The sequence below is a fragment of the Lichenostomus cassidix genome, chromosome 1Aa, assembly GCF_008360975.1.
Source record: "Lichenostomus cassidix isolate B80296 chromosome 1Aa, HeHo_3.0, whole genome shotgun sequence".
Taxonomy (NCBI): Eukaryota; Metazoa; Chordata; class Aves; order Passeriformes; family Meliphagidae; genus Lichenostomus; species Lichenostomus cassidix.
In genome coordinates, this window is record NC_139480.1 from 33,280,570 (window position 1) to 33,285,261 (window position 4,692).

Below are 4,692 nucleotides of genomic sequence, written 5' to 3' on the forward strand. Positions count from 1 at the left end.
TCTTATGACCACTTTGACAAACATTGACTCATATTGTAATTAGCCAATGTACTAACACTGAAATTACTAAATTACTGGTATGGTCAAAGCTTTCCTGAAATGTGGGATCCAGAATAAAGAAAGTCCATGGTACAGCCACCTCTGGTCCCAATAAGCCTAAATAGTGCAAACATTTAATTGGTATTTTTACAACTTTTGCAATGCAGAGAATATTGTTCAATAACAAAAGTTCCAATTAAAAAAGTACTTTTAAGTTTATTGAAGACAAGTGTCTCGAGTGCAAGTATTGCTGAGATCATTACATGAAGAAATCTGGGTGTGCTGACATAAAGGGAAACATAATTGGCTCTGAAGGAATTACAAATTTCGAGTCGTGATAAGGCATGAAAATGCAAATGGTCAAGCAAAAAGAAAAACAACCTGAACTGATTTTCAGGAGAGCTACTGAGCGAGAAAAAAGTCTTTTGTTCTGTAAACCAAGTTCATTTGCCATGAAAATAATACAATAATAAAAATCTTTGAATCTAAATTTCTGGCTTTTATTTCAAATCAGATTTCCTTTAAAGATTGATGTTCTTTTTTTATTTTTGGGTGGTTTGCGTGTTTCAATGTATTTGAAAACAACCACAGATGCTGCAAAAAGCTGTGCAGTGTTAAGCAATAAGAAGGAAATTTCTTTTAGCGTTATGGCAGGGGGTTTACATTTTTTTAACCTTTTAAAAAAATGCTGTTATTTTTTTCCTATAAGGTGTTTTGTTTCCTGAAACCTAATCTTATGGTGAGGGTACTATTGGAACTCTGTTCTATTAGACAGACAATTTGAGCTCATGTGACAGTTGTTTCAGTCCATTACTTACCCAGATGAATACATTCTTTTCAGCACAGTTTTCCTATCTTTCTCTTTTTAAAGCTGATGGAATCAGATACTCAAACACTTTGTTTTGCTTTGCTTTGCTTTTCAGAAGTGGGTTAGCTGGGTTAGGAAGGCTGTAGCTACTGTTTATTCCTCCTGGTAAGTGTGTTGAAGTATCTCCTAAATGAGTCCAACAGTACCTTCTATTGTCCAGAAATGAAATGATTTTAAGTGAAAATCTGCAGAGCAGCACCATTTGGAAAGACGCTTTGGGATTCTTACTTAAGTTCACATCAACAAATTTTCTGCTTTAGGAAGAAAGAAAAAAATAAAAATTTGGCTCATGAGGTTAAAGGCAGCTGATGATTTATTGAGTTCTAAATGTGTCCTACTCTGTAAATTGCCATAGTTTGCTATGAAATGCCATCTAACTTGAAAAATAAGGATAACAGAAAATAAGGGGGAAAAGAAGACCCACCCTTGGCAGAGTATTGCTATGATTAAGATTCCAAAGCTGATTTAAGTTCTTCAGTTAACTCATCTTCATGGCTTGGAACAGGACGGTTTAGACAATGCAGTAATACCCTTAATGCCTTGAAACACACATTTACCCACATGACCATTCCAGTGTAGGCTATGCTGCTTTTTCAAATTGTTTGCCTAAAGTTAAACACTGACATACCATTCCTTTTTATTTCTTTCATATTTACATCTAGATGACTTCTTTGAAACCATCTGTGGCTTGTTAATAACATCAGTCAATAAGTCTGTAAAACTCTCTTTCCAGGCATCTTTGTGAAAATTCTGAGTTCACACGTTCAAAGCCAGCCATGTATCTAAGTGATAAACCACAACTGTAAGGTTCTCTGGTTCAAATATCTGCTTGCAGCAGTGAGCAGCTTTTGAATTAGAGCAGCAATTTTCCTTTTATTTCCCCAAAACCAGCTGTAAAAAATGATAACCAGCTTTTAACTTGTCATCCGAAAGGATTCCCTTCAAGATGTGTACAGCTGTGTGGTATAACTCTTTCCACACTGGGATTAAGACTGAGATGCAGCAAATTCCCAATATCCTCTGTCCATCAATGGCCTCACAGCTCTCGTGTGAAGTGAAACTGCAAACTGAGGAGGGCTAAAATTCTAGAGCTGTGAATGCATCTCTAAACTAACTCCCTCTTCTTTAATATTTGGGGAATATATTTGCAAGCATAAAGCAAGATAAATCCTTTCAGGTTCCAGCATTTAATTAAGCTTTCAGCTATCTTTGTGAATGAGCCAGAGAGCATCTAATATGCATGTCTACAGGGAACAGATCAGGAGTACCACTCCTTCTGTGAAACTGTTTGCTATCAGCTGGAAAAAATCTCAACTCAATTAGTCTCTCTCTGTGTTTAACTTCCTTTGGAGCCCTGCATCTCCTAAAGCTGCATCCCAGTTGTAATAACTGTACTTGAATAAAAAAATACTTTTTTCTTCTGTGATGGCCTGTGTTTCTGGTAGTAATTGGGTTTGAGCAGTGGCAGGATAAGGTGACTGTGGTATAGGAACTAGCAAGGGAAGGATGATGTCAGAGGATTTAGGAATAACTTTAAAAGTGTTCAAGGTTGTCAAGCAAACCGGAGCAGAACTGTTCTGATTTTTTTTCCCCTCTCATACTCTCTCTTATTATAAGTTGTAGGATTCCCAAAGATGGAAATAACTTGGTTTAGTACCTAATTGAAAATGGTAAGGACTTCAAAAAGTAAATCCCAACAGTGGTTCACAGGGACCACTGGCAATGCTTTACTCTATGAGGAGTAATCAACGAAATGACCTTACCTGCCATGAAATTATCTTCTTTTGTCTTGCTGGTCTTAGCATGCTTCTCCAGTATAATGCATCATGGTAACTGTGTGGGCAGAATGTTCTTGGAACAGATGATCTTTCACCCCTCCATAACCACCCAATCCCCATTTAGTACCAAAGTCATGAATGTAAGTAAAGACCAGATTGGAACAGTCTTTTCCTGCACTATGTGACAACTGTGGGACACTAATGTCCGAGAAACAAGTTGCTCCTGGGAACTGTAAGATGTCAGAAGCCACGGTCACCAAAATTATTTAGAATAGTGCTAACCTTCCCACGGCAAAATATGAATCAATGTGGCAAATGTCAAACACTTGTACTTCAATTCTTCATATGTTGGTACTTTGAAGAAGAGCTACACAGTTTTTCTCTGTGTGTAGAATACCATCACAAACCATTTTCAGCTGTCACAACCAAATCAAGATTCAATCTATCTTCATCGACATTGTTCCAGCTGGCTTTCTTAAATATCCAACACAAGCATTCAAGCAAAATGACGAATTTCCCTCTCTAAAGGTAACCACTAAATTAAGTATTACACATTCAAAAGAGTGAATGGCCTATTTGAAAATCAGTCAGCACTGGGCCGGCTCTCCTTCTGAGCATCTCCCCTTACTGCAGTTCATCCAAACACACCGATGTTCCCATTTCTTCTCAGGAAAACCTCTTAATCCTGACTACTCCCACCTTCCTTACTCCATCCCATCATCACCCCTGACTGCAGTGCCACTAATACAACACCACACTGCCCACCTCTTCCTTATGCTGTCCATCATCTTGCTGTGCATTTCTAGCCTCCCACTGAGCTGCTCTGGGGAAGGACACCAGGACAAATTAAGCTCTGTCTCTCCAGCACAGCTGCCAGAAAATTAACACCATGAGCATCTTCCGAGACAGCTGTCTGTACACTGTGGCTGGGTGACAGGCCATGGTGGTGACACACAGTTTCACTCTACCGAGTAAAGAGCACGTTTTTGATTAGCTGCTGTGCAAGGCTGCCTGCAAACTGCAGTAATAAATGCCTAAGGAAATTTTCTTTATAATTCTTTATTTTTAATAACAGGATCAAAAGCCACTTGTTTAGGAGTTTTGTTGTACACACGTGTAACTGAGGGTTGACTATTTATTTATGTTCTTGAACTTCAATGTGAACCTTAAGAAGATGTACTGTGGAACTATTTCCCCAGTTCTCCGATGCTCTGTGTCATCTATCCATGCAGACAAACCATGAGTTAGGCCTAGAAAAAGTTACGAGACTGACATGAGCAGTAACAGTGTGTGCAAGAGCCCCATTCACTAAAACCTGTCCTTTGGCTTCCAAGGCCTCTAAAAGCATTCACATCACAATTCCAAATTGTTTTCAGCAAGCCACGACCAATGGAAGCATGCCTATTTAACAAGAAATTTTTCCACAGCACTTTGTTTTTCACAGCATTTTCAGCTCTCATCTGACATTCTTCTGAGCGTGCTCAGCTACGGCGGGAGCCACTCCACACCTCTGAGGGGGCCTGAACAGGAGCTGCGGTCCTGTGACACCACGGTATGTCCTGATTCGGCCCATTCTCAGCCACACAGGGCACTGCGAAGCACCCACAGCCCTGCTGAGCGTTTCCGACGCGAACAGCGCTCAGACGGCAGCGCTTCTCTCCAGCCCCGCCTAGTCGGCTCTCCCTCAGGAATCTCCGCGCCACCGCCTCCCCAGCGCCACAACGAGGCTCTGCATCCCAGCGAGCACCGCGGTGCGGGAAACCCGCCACACCGCAAACTACACGTCCCGGCGTGCACCGCCGGCAGCCCCGGCTGGGTGCGGGCGCGGTGCACGCTGGGAAACGCAGTCCCGGCCGGCCTCACCGGCGCCCCCCTCCCCCCTTCCCGCCACTCTCCCGCGGCGCCCGAACTTCCCGCGCACGCTCTGCGCCACGTACGCTCTGACGTCACATGGTGTCACAGGGCCGCACGCGCCTCCCGCCCGCCCGCGGACCCAATCAACAACGC